Raw genomic sequence first — 17,663 nt, 5'->3', positions numbered from 1 at the left:
CAATTTAGCACTCTCACTCACTGAAGTTTAGTTAACACTTTAGATATGAACCCCGTCACCAGAAGTTCCTGATGGCCAACAAAGTCCAAGATGGACCGCCAAGAAATTGATGGATAGACATAGTATATCAATGCACTGAGGTCCTCTCAGAATTAACCCCCAAACCAGTTGTTTTACAAGTAGTTCGTGAGTTATCTCACTTACAGTTCATTAGCACAAATCCAACATGACCACCGAATACCAATATTTAAATATAAATATGAAAAAGTTTTACCCACTGCACATGCAACTACATGATTGTCTGATTCACGGTGAATACTGCAGATGGATGTTGCAGGGTCATTCTTCCTCAAAAGGCGCAACAGGTTTGTTATCATACTCTGAGAAGTCTGGTAGCTGTGCATTGGTGCAGCTTGTCCACGGCATTACCCGAACACAGCACTTTAAAAATGAGACCATATTTCCGGTAAGTGCTTCTTCTTGTTTTTTAGTCTTTTTTGAAATTACAGCAGATGTTGTGCAGGAGTGTTGAAGGTGCTGAAGGCTGATCTGTCGGTTTTGGTAAGCACCGTCAATTTATCATGTGCCATCCCCACTCCAATGGATTCATATTGAACCCTTTCTACTCAATTCAATTCGGTTTATTTTCGGCCATCGGCCCATAGTTACATTTGTATTACAGTGGACGTGATGTACACAGCTGTTATTGTCGTGACAATAATGTACTACGAAGTCACATCGCTTGATAGATATAGATAGCTAAACGTTCAATTAATTTACAATCAGTTGTAGACATAATGATATTAATTTTTTGTGTGGTCGGATATTCATAAAATGTTTGTGGTAAGTGATCCACGCGTAGCTTGTTATAACAAACTAACAAAAAAATCTGGTTGTAGACAGGTGATTGTGATTGTGGTTTCAAATCCCGGTTCGCCCCGATTATGTTTCTAGGTTTGTCAGCACCATACCCGTGCTCGTGGGTTTCACCGAAGTGGTAAACGTCTGAGACCTGCATCACTTTGGGCTTTCCTCCCACATTAAGCTGATACGCCGCGATATAACTGGAATACTGTTAAAAGTGGCGATTAACCCAACTCACTCACTAACACGAACTGATGGGAGGAACTGAACGTATGTAAGCGCGGCAACTTCGTAAACTAACATGAGGTCGACACCCAAAAAGTTGCAAAGGTTGCGTTCTACACTGCACGTAACGAGAGTGAACTGTAACAGAAGTACGATTCTAAAAATATTAGCTTCCGCTGCAATGCGACCGTCAAATCGGCTGTTTCAAACAAAGGGGTTTTATTGAGATTTGATACCTCTGAATGAGCAATCAAAATCGAATATTTTCCAAATTCACGGTAGAATGTCTGTTTTATTGACATGTTTGCTGAGATGTTTTGAAATACTGTTTCTATTACATTACGAACTCGTAAGGGAAAAATATATTTTTGTACAGTCCGCACACACTGCGATTTTTACGGAAGTAAGTTGACGTCAAACGTCTTTGTTTATGACGTCGCAGCACACTTGTATCCCAGCACCGATAAGGCCCCTTTTCTCCTGGTGGGTCACACATAAAGTTCTGATGCGGTGACCGAAACAATATCCTGTCTCTGACAAAAAATCAGTACCAGCACACAGACACCCTTTCCACCCCCACCCCCTACCCTCTCAGGATATATATTAACTTTGATGACGGCGAGAGCGGAAGAACAGTCTGATTGCCTGAAAATAGTTCGTCCCATCCTGACCTTTGAACTATGAGAGACTCGACGGAAATCAGACAGGTTCTTGAACGTAGCCGATCAACCAAACATTGCAGTTGCCCTTGGATCTACGAACTGTCTGGTGGTGTATGATACAATTACTTGCCTAGATACAGCCATGTACCGTCTCATCTGTAGGCTAGCCCCACGCCCTGTAAACATGTCTCCCGTCTCGACTTCACATTCAAACCAACATCACTGGGTCTTGTTTATAACTAACACCACTACATGTACATCACAGGATCTTCTTTATATGTAACACCACTACATGTACATCACAGGATCTTCTTTATATGTAACAACACTACGTGTACATCACAGGATCTTGTTTGTAAGTAACAGCACTACGTGTACATCACAGGATCTTGTTTGTAAGTAACAGCACTACGTGTACATCACAGGATCTTGTTTGTAAGTAACAGCACTACGTGTACATCACAGGATCTTGTTTGTAAGTAACAGCACTACGTGTACATCACAGGATCTTGTTTGTAAGTAACAGCACTACGTGTACATCACAGACTCTTATTTATAACTAACACCACCGAATCTACTTCACAGGGTCTTGTTTATAACTAACACCACCGAATCTACTTCACAGGGTCTTGTTTATAACTAACACCACCACATTTACATCACTGGGTCTTGTTTATAACTAACACCACCACATTTACATCATTGGGTCTTGTTAATAAGTAACAACACTACGTCGACATCAGAGGGTCTTGTTTATAAGTAACACCACTACATGTAAATCATTGGGTCTTGTTTATAAGTAACACCACTACATGTAAATCATTGGGTCTTGTTTATAACTAACAACACTACGTGAACATCACAGGGTCTTGTTTATAACTAACACCACTACATGTAAATCATTGGGTCTTGTTTATAACTAACAACACTACGTGAACATCACAGGGTCTTGTTTATAACTAACACCACTACATGTAAATCATTGGGTCTTGTTTATAACTAACAACACTACGTGAACATCACAGGGTCTTGTTTATAACTAACACCACTACATGTAAATCATTGGGTCTTGTTTATAACTAACAACACTACGTGAACATCACAGGGTCTTGTTTATAACTAACACCACTACATGTAAATCATTGGGTCTTGTTTATAACTAACAACACTACGTGAACATCACAGGGTCTTGTTTATAACTAACACCACTACATGTAAATCATTGGGTCTTGTTTATAACTAACAACACTACGTGTTCGTCACAGGGTCTTGCTTATAACTAACACCACTACATGTAAATCATTGGGTCTTGTTTATAACTAACAACACTACGTGAACATCACAGGGTCTTGTTTATAACTAACACCACTACGTATACATCACAGGGTCTTGTTTATAACTAACACCACTACATGTAAATCATTGGGTCTTGTTTATAACTAACAACACTACGTGAACATCACAGGGTCTTGTTTATAACTAACACCACTACATGTAAATCATTGGGTCTTGTTTATAACTAACAACACTACGTGTTCGTCACAGGGTCTTGCTTATAACTAACACCACTACATGTAAATCATTGGGTCTTGTTTATAACTAACAACACTACGTGAACATCACAGGGTCTTGTTTATAACTAACACCACTACATGTAAATCATTGGGTCTTGTTTTTAAGTAACAACACTACGTATACATCACAGGATCTTGCTTATAACTAACAACACTACGTGTACATCACAGGATCTTGCTTATAACTAACAACACTACGTGTACATCAGAGGATCTTCTTTATAACTAACACCACTACGTATACATCACAGGATCTTGCTTATAACTAACAACACTACGTGTACATCACAGGATCTTGCTTATAACTAACAACACTACGTGTACATCAGAGGATCTTCTTTATAACTAACACCACTACGTATACATCACAGGATCTTGCTTATAACTAACAACACTACGTGTACATCACAGGATCTTGCTAATAACTAACAACACTACGTGTACATCACAGGGTCTTCTTTATAACTAACAACACTACGTGTACATCAGAGGATCTTCTTTATAACTAACAACACTACGTATACATCACAGGGTCTTGCTTATAACTAACAACACTACGTGTACATCACAGGATCTTGCTAATAACTAACAACACTACGTGTACATCACAGAGTCTTGTTTGTAACTAACAACACTACGTGTACATCACAGAGTCTTGTTTGTAACTAACAACACTACGTGTACATCACAGAGTCTTGTTTGTAACTAACAACACTACGTGTACATCACAGAATCTTGTTTGTAACTAACAACACTACGTGCACATCACAGGCACAACACCGTGAACGTTCAGAACAATTTTCAAGACTATTCCTTTTCCAGTGATCGAAACATGGCCCTCCATTCCCTCTCCTTTGAAGTAATATCGAAACGCGAAAACAAAATTATTTTTTAACAACCTACCAAACTATACAACCTTATCAGTTGCTTCAAACATGCAGACACAATGACATAACTAATCTTGTCATTAATTGATACAGCCGCAACAGGTCTCGACGTAAATATTTACGTCAAACAGATCTGTGTAATGAGCAGTTAAATGCTTGTTTACTAAACAACACTCATGAAATAGCGTCGAAACATTTGATAGGACTTTAAATGTAAACAAACATAGTTTCCACGAATAAATCACTCTAAAAGATAGGGTATCGTATGTTTGTTATGTTAACTAATTGCTTGTAGGAATACCCTTCCGTCTTGTGTTAGGCCTCGTTCCAGCACTGCTCCTGAAATGTAACACTTGGCTTTCAAAGCTGACACGTTTCGACCTTTTGTTTCTTTAAATATTTACTTCGTTAGAAATTCAGTTACGCTATTCTTTGATCTTCGAGTGTCGAATAATGAAAATGTAATACTTTTCAACCGAATTCTATTTTTTTGCATTTCAAAAATGGTTGTTCCTGTCCATGTAGAGAGTGTTTAATATGAGATCCAAGCACCCAATGAGTTAACCCAGAGTTTTTTAATACAGTTTACGGCTTTTTAAAAATTAAAATGAATGTACAAGCTTGCTAACAAACCTTTCTTTGCAGCACATCGTGTCAATAGACGCCTGCAATAGCTTCAGTGTTTATGTATGGGTTAGAGCGCAAGGATGTGGTGTCTAATCGTTGAAATGTTTGGTAGGTTGGTTTGTTGTTTAACGCCGCACTCAGCAATATTCCAGCTATATGACTGCGGTCTGTAAATAATCGAGTCTGGACCAGACAATCGAGTGATTAATATCATGAGCATCGATCCACGTAATTGGGATCGATGACACGCATTACCCAAGTCAGCGAGCCTGACCACCCGATCCCGTTAGTCGGCTCTTACGACAAGCATAGTCGCTTTTTATGGCGTTGAAATGGTTAGCTAAAGTCTGAGGCACGGGCTTCGCGAGTTCGCAAAACGTTTTTCGTGAAAATCTTCTATCATCAATTGAGTGAGTTTGGTTTAACACCGCTTTTAGCAATATTCAGCAATATCAAGGCGGGAGACACCAGAAATGGGCTTCACACATTGTACCCATGTCGGGAATCGAACCCGGGTCTTCGGCGTGACGAGCGAACGCTTTAACCACTAGGCTACCCGACCGCCCTATCTATCATCAAGGTAAATGATAGGGGAAAAAAGAAGTTCCGTCATTGCCAAGTGGTGTTTGTCTAACAATTCAGTTAGTTAATGCACTGTCAAAGACAAAGGAGCCATGGTTTAAATTGGTGTTTGTTGTCTCCTTATTACATTAACTTGAGAGTATGAAATTTTTTTAAGCAAGTAACACAACCTCCAACCGCACACATTGTCATCTCCATGTGACTTGTCCTATCCCATCGTCGTTTTAAAATCGATTTTTGTTTACTTTCACGGCACCTCGAGGCAATGCAAACATGGAAGTTTTCCCCTTTTGGGAGAACCTTTTTTCATCCTAACACAAACCGGCATTCCCTTAAACACAGTTTCCTAATACAGTGACCCTGACTCACAGTTAAAGGGCGAATCATGTCCACCGGGATCTTTAATGTACGTAAATATGGGTTCCATTCCGTACCGAAATGGGTTCAGCCATCCTATATTTCTTTAACCTTGAATGGGCGATCAGTTCTTCAAATCTCTCCCTCCAAAATTTGAAAACAACATATTCTTGGAGATTCGCGAAGTCAAACACGTGTTTCGACGTTTGATAAAACATTCCTGGAGTATTGTATGTCTTTTATCACATTCACCATTATTACTTCTGACAAGGCAAAAGAAGTTTATGCAGTTTGGGGTTTTATCTCCTCACGGATCACCGTGATGTAACTAATCTCGCGCACTAATACCCACTGCAAGAGCCTAGTCTTTCTTTATCATGTTCTTAAAGTGTTGTGTAAGAGTTTCATGTTGTTTATATTCTCATGTAGATGTTGTATCGCACACGGCGAGAAGCGGTACACACTTCCTTAGAATTTCGCATCGATGAATATCTCATGCCCAAACCTTCACTTACCATTTTGGACACGAGTGGCTCGGTCACCAAAAGCTCCGCAATTCTCTGAGCAGAAAATGCCACCCTAAGTGTGACAGAATCGTTTGATCGTGGGTGTCATCTATTAAAAAAAGTAAGTTGTAAACGACAAAAAGCTGACACGCCGTGATGTAACTGAAATACTCCTAAAAGCGCCGTTGAACCAAACTCACTCACTCCCATAAGTCTGCCTCGTCGAGCTTCTAGGCCTCGTTACCACACATGCTTGAATGGCACGTGGCTTTCATCTCATCCTTGGTCGTGTACGACAACACTCCCATCAACGAACTCCCCCGAGACGTTGGAGAACGGACGGGTTTATGTAACCCAAATCGTTCTCGTCATTGCAGATGAGAGTTTTATGGTTGCAGACCTAATGAAGCGTAGAGAGACAGGGACGAGTGTATATGTTAGTTCATGTCCACGAAGACGATCGTTTGTTATTCATAACCCAATTGCCGTCAGGCCGCCGAGTTAAAGTGTGGCTATGATCGATACAACGAGGTACTAACCTTACCGCTGGGATGCTGTTAAAGAAATTGAAAATCATTTACAGATCATGGTTCTCGTAGTAGCCTTTGTCGCTTTGTAAAGAGTGAGTGAGTGAGTATGGTTTTACGCCGCTTTTAGCAATATTCCAGCAATATCACGGCGGGGGACACCAGAAATGGGCTTCATACGTTGTACCCATATCGGGAATCGAACCCGGGTCTTCGGCGTGATGAGCGAAAGCTTTAACCACTAGGCTACCCGACCGCCCCCTTTGTAAAGAACAAAGCTGTTGATGAAGGGTGAAGACTGCGGAGTTTAAGTCTTCATTTGAATCGTTTGGAAAAAGAGTCCAGGGTTTACGCTTCTTTAGGTGTGCATTGCGTAGTGGTTTTGAAATTACAGACGATGCAGCCACGGCGGGGTACATGTTTGTTTGATATTTAACACCGCACTCATCAGTTCCATCTGCTGAGGACATCCCATTACAGGGTACGTCACAACGACCTTTTGCGAATTTGACCGACCAATGAAATGACTAACTGGAAGTCGACATTAGCCAATAGCGAATAGCGAATTTACTATCCTGCCTGGTCATATTTCAGTTTCGGCGCCAATACGACATGCCATTGCTCACTTCCGCCTTTGTCATTGTCACGCTCGCCATTTTGATACAAGATGATTATGAGTCAGAGTGTTAGGCATATCGTGTCTTTGTAACCTTGAGTCGTATGAACATTATAGCTTGTACTCAATGAAATTGGAAGGTTTGTAAAACAGATTTGTTTATTATATTTACGTCAATAGGTTTTTGTGGTTTTGTTTAGATAAACTTAAAATGTCATTATATGTTCTCTTGCATCTTTCATTGTTGATGTCTATTTACTTGTTTTTAGCAACTTGTATTTTAGCAGCCGTCAAGAGGGAGCGCCGAATGACCAAGAAACGAGCCTTTACTTTATGAAATTAAGCTTAGAAATATCTACTATTGCAGTGTTTAATTATGAGAAGAAGAATAGTTATGACTAAATATATTTATTATAATTTACTACTTGAATCAGTAGTTATTTGAAAGATGGATAGTAATCTCTACTAGCTGATTAGTAAATTGTACTAATCTACGATAGGCAGCCTACTAGTCTAATTAGCAAATACTGGTTAGCAAGCCTACTAACATTTTAGTGTGGAAAGTGAAACAAACTACTAACTATTTTTGTCAGTGTAACTTATTGACCCATTGTTGCCGTGACTGCTGTCTACAGTCCTTAAGTACTCGAAGGTCTGCATGGGGTCTTTCGAATAACTCGAGTTAACCGTAGTTCAAGACAAACGGGGTGCCAGTTTAAGACCCTAGTGACGATAAAGACACTCCATCGCTTTAGAATATGGATCGCTTCTATCAATAAATCGAGTGAAATGGCTTGAAGCTGTATTAATTACGACTTAAAGTGAGATTTCTATCTTAAAGTTTAATGTATAGAAGATATTTCATGTGTCGAGTGAAATATCATGTTTCTCTTATCGAGTGACGGGGGTAAAAGGAGATTACCGGAAAATTAAATTATTTCATTACGAATATAAACCCTTGAAACGTACATTCTCCCTACCTGATACACAGGGACGGTTCACCACCCTTTGTATTTGCGACATTAAAAATATGAATAAAAGTATGAAAAAATATTTAGGGTCAGGAAAATTCTTTATCATATATTTACATATGATTACATAAAAAAATCAACTTTAACAAAAACTATTCTTGAAAAGCTGGAGACCGCTGTTGGAAACGAAAGAATGCACGCTGGTCAAGTAACAAAAATGGCGCTTTTCGAAACGAACGGTCTAGATTGACAAGTTAAATGAGAAATGTACAGTTTATAACGAATCATTTTCGAGAGAATAACAAACGCCAAGAAGTGATATTAACTTCATAAAAGACCACCTGTCATTATTTTGCCTTGTCGATGCCGAAATATGACAGTACAATAGCTCCGTCAAAGCGTTATGTGCACTTCAGTGAAGTATCAAGTGTTATGTTCACAGCAATGAAAATATCACATTTCTCAACTTCAGAAAACTCAGTCTTACACACTGAAGTATATAATAAATTGCAATTATAACATTTCAGTGCCAATGACAATAAGTATGTTCATTTGCACAGATGAAAAACTCCTGTAATTGAAACTTTTAAAGAAATTTAGGTTGGTAAATAAATGTAAAATCAGTGAACAGATCTATTATATGATATCATTGCTTCTAACACATGCTTACCATATGCCTAGTGCTAAGATATTTAGTCGAACAGGACCCATGGTAAGAACGACGGCATACTATGAGCCAGGTCACCATTGTATACTACATCCTTTTAGTCTGTTGTTTTACGCCACACACAGCAATAGTCCAGCTACATGACAGTATTGGAAGGTCCCGCTTAAATAGGAAAAGACCGAAATCATTACCAAGTGATCGACACCGTATTAGTATCGAGGACATTCCACTTCCGGTTTTACTTTCGGCACTCATCACTATAAAAAAGGTCCTTAGGAACCTATGCTTGCCGTAAGGGGCGATTAGATCGATCTGGTTACTGGTTACTCTGGTCACTTGGTTGATTGTGTGTCATCTATCCCATTTGCATGGATCGATGCTCACGACGTCAATCACTGGATTGTCTGGACCAGACAGCCCGCCGTCATAAAGCTGGAACATTGCTGAGCGCGTCGTTAGACATAAAACCAAATTAGCAATATTCCCCCAACGTTGTATCTTGTTTTCTTTGTTTCTAACGTCGCAATATTTCAGCTATTTGACGGCGGCCTGTAGTTAAACGACAAACCAGTGATTGATTTTATGAGAACGTCTCATGCTGTCGGGTTACCATGACGCGCATTCAACCAAGTCTTTCCCATGGACCCTGACCATTTCATTAATTTAGTAATCTTGCACGACAAGCATTTGTTGCTGGGAACCTATTCTGACCCGGAATCCCGACGAGACCAAATGATGTGTGTAAGTATATCATGTGTAATACCCCAAGTGTCTCACAAACTGTCAGCCCAATGTAGGGCATTAGACATTGATAATCTTCTATAGGAATTTATGATACTGACACACTGTATTACGAGACCCAAGAGCCCATTTTTGTTTCACAGCGTGCATAATAACTCCGACTCTTTGAATTCTTCTAGAGCAGAGCTAGGCGTATTTTCATCTCAATGTTTTATAGCTCTGCTTTCTTTGTGTAGGTCATAATGTAGTGAGTTATGTTGGCTATAAGATCCATTGCAATGGTCTGTTTGATACGTATTATTGGTTATTAATCTTGGACGCGACATATTCCATGTCCTGTCGCCGTAGCAACAATCAGGACATGAACGTGACACAGTATTTACAGATATATTCTTTTATCTTACATCAAACATGAATGATCGGATTCTGATTCGCTGAGACCCATTTTCAATGGGACTTTATCGTAAAAAATAGAAACTGACCCCGAAAATTCTTGAAAAGACAATTATGCTTCAGACTGTTGAAGAAAAAAGTGAATTGCCTGCCACAAAAATTACATTTTTGCAACGTGTTTTCTTAGAAAACTCAGGCTTATAGTTTTACAAATAAAATAAAATGGTTCTGTAGCTGTAGCTGAAAAAAAATAACTAAGTTTCGATACAACATCTCAGCTTGTTTTCTGTCATCTGATATTTTTCGATGAATGTGTTTTAATGGAAAAATACCTAACTGTGATATTCTTACTGATTCTGACCAAACATGCATACGATATACATGCAATACCATTTAAGTAATATGAGAGGTCGAATCTGATTGGTCAGTAGGGGGGAACATAGAAGGGACATAATTCGCAGTAGCCACTGGTGGCCCTACGATCGAGCCCAGAAATTCCAGTCAAGTTCGGCAAGGGTGGAAACTGGACTTTGAAAGTCAGTTAACTCCTTTGCCTCGGGACGATGTTAGTTAATAGGTTTCAGAGTAGTGCATTGACAGTGGATTGGTCGGTGGGAACCAAATGAAGAGTGAATATGAACGATTACTACAGTGTAATTGCGAAGATAATCGAATTATTGATAGCTCGAGAGAACCCAGCGCCAAAGAAAGGTCACAGTTGCCGGTAAGGATTCTTGGGGTATAATTAGGTTACATACACCTTAAACAGTATGCTATTGTAATAACGGAATCTGCCAATTCTGCAGATTATTTTTCGGAATACATATTTCTCTCACGACTCGACTGCAATGTAGTGGAACATGCAATGCCACCTGGCTAATAATCAGACTCGATCATCTGACGAAATGTGATTCCATTAGGCGTAAAATGCAAAAAAGTTGTGAAAATTACAGATGATTGATTTTATTGAGATATAAATAGTTTACGTTCATGGAAGGTCAGTTATGTGATGGTATTGTTAGGAAATTTACTGCATTTAGGCGATGCTGTACGTGTAAAATGACGTTGTGAAGAAAACTTTCAAAACACGTGAAGTATGATATCTGTATAATGGTATAAAACAGCGGTGGCATGGCAAACGAACGTCATCAGTCAACAGTAAAATACCTGAGAACATGGGAAGGATAACTGCCGAACACCGAAAGAGAGCAATTAGTATGTTGCATATGGGGACAAGTTAAGCGCTCGTCGCACGAAACCATGCACTGCACGAACAACGACGATCACCAGGTTGATGTAGCCTTGCAGGGTGACTAGTAGAACTCCAGATAGGCCACAAAGTGGAAGACTCCGAGTCACAACCTTCACCGAGGACCGCTATCTCTTGACACCATGGTGTGGTGTCTGCATGGCTTATCGACCATTCAAAGGAATGACGTTGATGAGGCAACACGGCAAGTTGGGCACGCCAAGTTCAACGTTGGCAAAGTCGTAACTGGTAACGTGTGTTATTTTCTGACGGAAACAGGTTCCAGTTGTTCCAGATCTACCGACGTAGACAGAAAGAACAGTTCCTTGTTGTATTCAGGTGACAGTACCGTGGCGGTGGCAGTTGGGTGGTTTGGGGTGGGATATGCGGCCGGCAGAGGACAGAACTGGTTGTCACTGATGGATATCTTAACACCCAGCGTTACATTTACCTCGTGTTACGTCCTGTCGTGTTACCGTTCTTGCAGGTAACCCCAAGACCTTGTCTCGACAGGACAATGCACGACCTCCAAAAGCTCGTGTTTTCGAGCGTGTCTGGCCACGAACAATGTCGTCATATTTACCATGGTCAGCCCTTTCACCAGAAACGTCACCTACAGAACATAGTGACAACAATATCCGACGCCCTCCCAATCCTGTAATGAAGTGAAATCAGATGGTACAAGCACTGAGAGACGAAATGGAGGGCAATTCGTGATGACGTCACTAGACTTGGCTGGAAGTCAATACATGACGCTCAGTAAATCTTCACTATGCAATATTTTTCAGATAATTAACCGAAAGTCAGACGTTACAATTAGTACAACATTGCTCAAAACATCAACTAACATGCCTGAGTTGTTCAAGCCAATACAAACAGAAAACCTGTTGCATTAACCGACCGCAATATCCCAATTCTGATCCGCTCTCACTAACAAATTGTTTCAGGAGTCAGAGCGTTGATAATCTTATCTGGTCTAACACAGTAATTGCCTAAGGGCTCAACGAGATGATGGAGCCGTGAGATCGGGCAACTGCCCCTCTGGTATGTAATCATACAGAATATTGACAGGATGTCATACTATCCCATGAACTTTATTTATTAAGGCAGTTCTGTTGTTTTCCTGCTTTCTGGATTGGTTTCATCAGTGTTCTGCCAACGCGTCAATGGCCGACAAGAGCCGGTGAATATGACTTGAGAGACGGCGCCACGTCTTTGTTATGGCAGTAATTACAGGTCGTTGTCGTTAGAGGCTTCTGACACAGGTAACCTACTGACCTTCATCATGACCTATATTCAACCTATCATTTCGTTATATACTCGACCTAGCGGAAAAGATTAATTGTGCTTTATATAAAGTGGTGTAAATATTATGTCATTGAAAAATTTAAACATAATATTTGGTCCTTCGTCTGATCAATACTTTATCATAAGAAATTCAGTGACAAAACCCATACCTGGTAATAACAGAATGGCACGCCCTAAAAGAGGAGTGGTGTGTAATCTTAGTTAACAATGTCAACATTGGGTTCGGCCACTATTTGGGTATACACAAGCGAGATATCGGCGGTGCATTGAATCCACCAGATAATTAAAAACTGTCTGGTCCAACTGATCCAGCGTTACTGTTTGGTTCTGGTCCTGTCGTAGGCGTCGCTCCATCTAATTCCAGACATGTTCTATGCGGAGCTCTGATATTAAAGAAAGCCACCCACAACAATATATCAGCCAGAAATGAAAGCGATAAAACCCTTTCCATATTCATAAGAAATCTCTGACAAAAGCAGAGTCGATTGTACGATTCCGACTATATCATGAACATTTTCAAATAGTGATAACAGCAGGCAAAACGTGAGACACACGTGTGGTGAGGAAAAGTACAAATACATACAACTCCAGTATGTATTAAACATTACCCAAGTAGGCATGAAGTATACACAAGGGTTATAGGATCTAGAAGATGGACCAGGGATACTATAACCAAGCCTAAATCCAATCCTGATGAAATGAGTTATGGCCTGGTTGTACTGACATGGATTCCTACTTTGACAGCAATATAGATTGATTTGTTTTACATTGATTTGCTGCTCTGTATTTAACACACCAGTAATTAATTTATTAAAATCTTAAATTCGGAATAATGTGTTTCAAAATCGCAATCTTAATTGTGGAATAAAATGACTGATTAACAACACTAGATCGATATTTAGATCATATAAACTTATGTAAATTCAAGGACTCTTTCAAATATATCCAAACATCAAAATGGGAATATTTCATGACGTGGCAATATTGTACAATATTTTGTTTTATAACAAAGATTAATAATAATGTTCCTAATAATAATGTTGAATTTTTAGTTTACCCTGTCCGATAGACGTTAGTGTAATATAAGTTATTCGAATTAAATTGATTTAAACCGATTAACACATCACCATATTGTAATGTATGTCAATTTTATTTGCTTGCTCTAAGAGGCCACAAAATGGATTCGGTGCACAGTTTCGGTCTTCGTATCCAATTCTCTCTCTCTCTCTCTCTCTCTGTGTGTGTGTATGCGTGTGTGTGTGTGTGTGTGTGTGTGTGTGTGTGTGTGTGTGTGTGTGTGTGTGTGTGTGTGTGTGTGTGGAGGGGTGTGGTGGTGTGGAGCGTAACCACAAGTCACCATTTGGATCCTGATGTTGACATCATTTCCATCTGAGAGACAATAAAGTCCAAGACTTCCATGTCTTTGTTCCATGACAGCTGAATTTGGTTGGCCAATGAATAGCAAGTGTGACTGCAGCCATAAATAACCCTTGAAGTAACGTCTATTACATGAAATTCTGTTGTCCAATTAATAAAATGGCTACAGTTGGAAAGGACGACAGAAAGTATCATCGATTTTGTTACCCTGACAGAGCAACTCAGTCAGTTTGACGGTATGTACATCAATGAACGAGAAAAGTTTACTTTGGCCTATCCCATCATCATACATGACATCCAGTCTCACCTTTCAATCCTCTGTCTATCCATTAAACACATATTCACTCAGCCATTGAAAAATCGTTACTGCTGGACTGCTGTTTTGAAGCATCCCCCATAACCTAGCTGCCACCCCAAACATCAAACACATGCATCCAACTCTTAATCCATCCACACACTAATGGTATTTGTCAATACTCGCAACTACCAACCCGTCCGCAAGTCAAGAAATGTTAAAGTGCATAAAGCAACCCCACGTGGCTTTCAATGACTTGTACACCGTGCGTCCACCCAAAATTCGTTCACATATCCATCAGATGCTTGCTGTTTTATACACTGAATCAGGTGTAAGGTGTAAGCACATGCTGGACAAGTTAGGTTTTAAAAATATTAGGATACCGCTGAAATCCTAAAGGGAGAAACAGTTTTTCATGTTTTACTTAAAAACGATAAAAATGTAGAATTTACAATGCCACTTCACACAAATATTGTGACGGTTAGGTCCTGAATTTGTTGAAGGTTTAACATGTTCACGAAAATGTGGAGAAGGTAGTACTACGTTCCATAGTTCCATTTTCGCAGCAGATATACTCTCGTATCATTCGGTTTATCCAAATCATGAAGAGTATGGCAGAATGAGTGAGGTGAGGTGAAATGGGGTTTAACGTCGCGTCCAAGATTATTGCACTTATGTAGCGACGTGCATGCACGTGTATGTGTGTGTGTGGCTGCTTGTGCTAGTCCGGACTGATGCCGATTTATAGTGCAGTTTAACATGAATACCCCACTCAGACACAGTATGCAGACTCCGAGCCGACCCGTCCTTGTTTTAGCCCCTTAATGCCGAGCGCCAGACAGGGTAACAACAAGTACCATCTTTTAACGTCTTTTGGTATGACGCGGCTGGGGATCGAATCCCGGACCTTCCGCTCTCCGGGCGGACGCTCTACCAATAGACCACGGAGGCGGTCTGGTAGAATGAGTGAGTGGTTTGGGTTGAACACTGCTTGAAGATAAGAAAGAACCATTTCCCCATAGGGCAAATAGATCATAGATAAGTGTGGAAAGAAATGTTGATATCTTTTTCAGGTCTGAAGCAAATACTGATGCTGTATTATGGCACAGAAATTAAATTAAACTGCAAAACATGCCAACCATGAATCTATGTGAGTCTGTGAGTTTTGTTTTTCGCCGCTTTTAGCAATATTCCAGCAATATCACGGCGGGGGACACCTATCTCGGCAATCGAACCCAGGTCCTCGGCGTGATGAGCGAACGCTTTAACCACTAGGCTACCCGGCCGCCCCCATGAATGTATGAAGTCTCTGAACAATACCAAGCTCGTTCATCTAGCAATTAATGCAGTGATGCTTACAGACAATGGTTATCGTATGTACATTTTTAATTTGAAGTTTACACGATATACGGCTGAATATTTAGACCCTTTAACCTTGAACACAGCGTTTTATTATACATTGGGAACGTCAGAGGTATTGACTGCATGATGCATATCCTCGCTACGACCCATCCTAGTGAACAAAACGAAAATAGTTGATCCAAACTATCGAAGTATCGACTCGATCCGTTTCTTTGCTGACAGTGACAGTATACAGCAATCTATGCATTTCCTTTAGTATCTATTTGACACATCTTTATAATCACCACATTCAATGATCGGCCAACTGACCTATAATGACTAACACATGTAACCGCCACAGGTTCATTAATAACTTTGGAAATCTCCCCCGTCACGTTTAACGTGTCGGCCATTTTGACGTCTTGTACTTGTACGCTGTCATTGTTTTTGACTTACTGAGGTAGTTCTTAACAGACCCTTCTCACCCAATGATGATTTTATTTGAATACATTTCTTGCAAACAAACTCCAACAGATGTTCTTGTAAAACAAGTTGAGCATATATACGCTCATACTTCCTCTATTTAAAGGGAACTATTTTATTCCGCGATACCGCTGGTATCCTTACTTTGTACTCCAACTCCAATGCCTATCAAAGATATTGGTTGACCTATATATGGCTGTCAGTGTAAACATGAAGTCACAGAACAGATCTAGCGCTACATCCCTCCAGGTATAAAACAGTGATATAAACAAATATAAGAATTGACTTTCTCTTTGTGTGAGTTCACTGGAGTATGAACCTTCAAAGAGTGAGGGCCAAACATTGTATGAACATCGTTGCACGCAACCTTTTATTCAATCCAATTCGGTTTCCTCATTTTCAGTTTGTGCATTCTACAAAAGACAACATCACACAGTGACTCAATCCACTCTGAAAGACATTCAACCGCTTCGTCATCTCTTTTGGCCCATTATGTGACACACCTCGATGGTATTCATAAATATTTTACAATTGTGATCCCAAATGATAACAGGCTGTTTACGGTATTTTGGTGGTTGGTTGGTTGTTTTATATTATATCAATATTCCAGCAATGACGGCGGTCTGTAAATGATCCAGTCTGGACCAGACGATCCAGTGATTGATATCATGAGCATTGATCCACGCAATTGGGATCGATAACATTCTGCAACCAAGTCAGCGAGCCTGACCAAGCGATCCCGTTTGTCGCCTCTTACGACAAGCAAAGTCGCCTTTTACGGCAAGCTTGGGTTGCTGAAGACCTATTCTACCCCGGATCTTCACGGGTGTCACGGTATTGTGGGACATATAAGTGTGTAAGGCTGTTATTATCAACAAGAGAGGTCGCCAGTGTTATGACAAACATGTTGTTATCCGTATGATGAAGTTCGACAGCCACAAGTAGTGGTTCATTCTGTGGACACAACCACTGGTGCGCTCGTCGTACACGTGGACAATGACTCACGTGCAAACAATGACATCATGAATGAATCCCCTTGTGTTAGCATTAGGTGCATCACATTATGTCTACCCTCCGTCTCTCATTCTAACATTAGGTCGCAGTGTTGGGTTTGAGGAAAACACGTTTGGTAGATTTTACCCCAGTGCATGAAACATTGGCTGAAGTGTTTTCATCAAAAGAACCCGTGTTGTCTGTGACGCATTGCATTGTCCTCACACGTGCGTTTATATAGGTTTATATCACGGCTATGGACTCCAGAAATGGGCTTCACACATTGTGCCCATGTGGGGAATCGAACCCAGGTCTTCAGCGTGACGAGCGAACGCTTTAACCACTTGGCTACCCCATCGCCCCGGTTATGGTAGGTAATCTTTTATCGATATCAAGCAACATGTATATTCAGCGTAAC

The sequence above is a fragment of the Haliotis cracherodii genome, unplaced genomic scaffold (genome assembly GCF_022045235.1).
Source record: "Haliotis cracherodii isolate W230 unplaced genomic scaffold, xgHalCrac1.p SCAF_5, whole genome shotgun sequence".
NCBI lineage: Eukaryota > Metazoa > Mollusca > Gastropoda > Lepetellida > Haliotidae > Haliotis > Haliotis cracherodii.
The sequence above is the reverse complement of the archived record's forward strand: the minus strand, read 5'-3'. Positions refer to the sequence as shown.